The sequence below is a fragment of the Phragmites australis genome, chromosome 10 (genome assembly GCF_958298935.1).
Source record: "Phragmites australis chromosome 10, lpPhrAust1.1, whole genome shotgun sequence".
Lineage (NCBI taxonomy): Eukaryota > Viridiplantae > Streptophyta > Magnoliopsida > Poales > Poaceae > Phragmites > Phragmites australis.
This window is the reverse complement of record NC_084930.1, coordinates 14631709-14633525: the sequence shown is the minus strand read 5'-3', so window position 1 is coordinate 14633525 and position 1817 is coordinate 14631709. Positions and strand designations below refer to the sequence as shown.

The 1817-nt window shown below is 46.2% G+C and overlaps 1 non-coding gene across 1 annotated transcript; it reads left to right on the top strand.

The window, feature by feature from the left end:
- The first annotated feature begins 862 nt into the window (after nt 1-862).
- On the top strand, nt 863-1001 carry LOC133883781 (small nucleolar RNA Z247). The gene has a single exon (XR_009902990.1). It is a non-coding gene; the product is annotated as a small nucleolar RNA Z247 (small nucleolar RNA).
- The last annotated feature ends 816 nt before the right edge of the window (nt 1002-1817 follow it).

The following is a 1817-nucleotide window of genomic DNA, read 5'->3' as shown; positions in this document are numbered from 1 at the left end:
TAGATCGTAGCCAAAGCTTCGGGACACAACAAATAGGATCTGGTTTGTTGAGATTCAAGGAAATCGGAAGGATCTCTATTCGATTTGGAGATTTGATTCGAGATTGGTTGAGGATAGTGTTGAAATATAGATTAATATGTATCCTGTATAGATAGAAACCATTGCTGTAATCTAGAGATTGTCTTAAATACGATCTGTTGTATTATCGACTGTATTGCCGTATATATAAACAAGCTAGGACTCGACGCCTGATGCGCGAGATCCTTTCCAAACTCTTCTTGTTTTTCATGGTATACAGAGCTCTCTCTTCCATCGCATCTAACAGCCATGGGTAGAGAGGGCGCTGCCAAATCCAATGCTTCTTCCTCTAAAACCTGGCTGCCAGCATCCTCCCCACTTCGGCTGCTCCCTCGTTTGGCAATCTCCTCAATGTCAAACTAGGGCGTGATAACTAACTCGTGTGGAAAGCCCAGTTGATGCCGCTTCTCTGTGCAAACAACTGGTTGGATTTGTCGAAGGCACAATCATCGCTCCACCTGAGACGATCAATCAGGCCACCAAGGAAGGTGAACCCAAGGTTGAAGTACCGAATCCAGATTATGTCGCATGGATGCAGCAAGATCAGTTCCTATTGAGCACCCTTCTCTCCACCTTGTCCTCGAAAGTTTTGACACAAGTCTTCGAGCTGCCCACCTCGACCGCTGTTTGGGCTACCCTGGCAAACATGTTTGCCTTGCAATCTACGGCAAAGGCAATGCAAACTAGGATGCAGCTCAGTGCTATCAAGAAGAACGATCTCTCTGCTGCCGACTACTTCAACAGCATCAAAGACTTGGCTGACACCATGGCCTCTGTTGGACAACCACTTCGCGAAGATAAAGTCATCTCCTACATCCTCACAGGGTTAGATGCAGAATACAACCCTCTTGTTACATCGATGACAACTAGAGTAGATGGCATCAACCTCAATGAACTTTATGCTCATCTTCTCTCCTTTGAGGCCTAGCTTGAGTCACAGAACATGACTCAATAATTGCAGGCCTCGTCATGCTTCACGGCATTGGAAGCTCCCTCGGCCAATCTCTCCTCTCGAAGTGGGATTCGCGGTCATGGTTGTGGGCGCACTGGTGGTGGTCGTGGCCGAAATTCAGGTCGTGGGAACCAGGGCCGATGAGGCAGGAACAATGGCAGCTTTAACAATACCTCCAACAATAGTTCTGATGGCAACAGGCCAACCTGTCTGATTTGTGACAAGATCGACCATGACGCTAAGCGGTACTGGTACCGGTATGATGAAGATCAAGGAGGCCGAGCAGCGAATTCGGCCACAGTCATGGCTTATGACCTTGACACAAACTAGTACATGGATACTGGAGCTATAGACCACATCACCAACGACCTCGGCAGGCTTATGACTTGTGAAAAATATCATGGTTATGAATAGGTGAAAACAGGAAACGGGTCAGGTATGTCCATTAGTCATGTTGGTAATACCAAGATCGAAACCTTAGATCGTGATTTACATCTTAAGAACGTTTTACATATACCTAGAGCTGCAAAACATTCTATCAGTTCATCGTCTTGCCTTAGACAATAATGCCTTTCTTGAATTTGACCCGGACTATTTTCTTGTTAAGGATCAGGACACGAAGTGAACTCTTCTTCGTGGACCATGTGAAGGGGATCTCTATCCTATCAAGGCCAATTTGATAGTCACACATTGGAGTGGTCTTTCTGCCTCCAAACCTACTAAGGAAAGGTGGCACAGTCGCCTAGGTCATCCGTTGTTCAACATCGTTCAACAAGTTCTTAGGTCC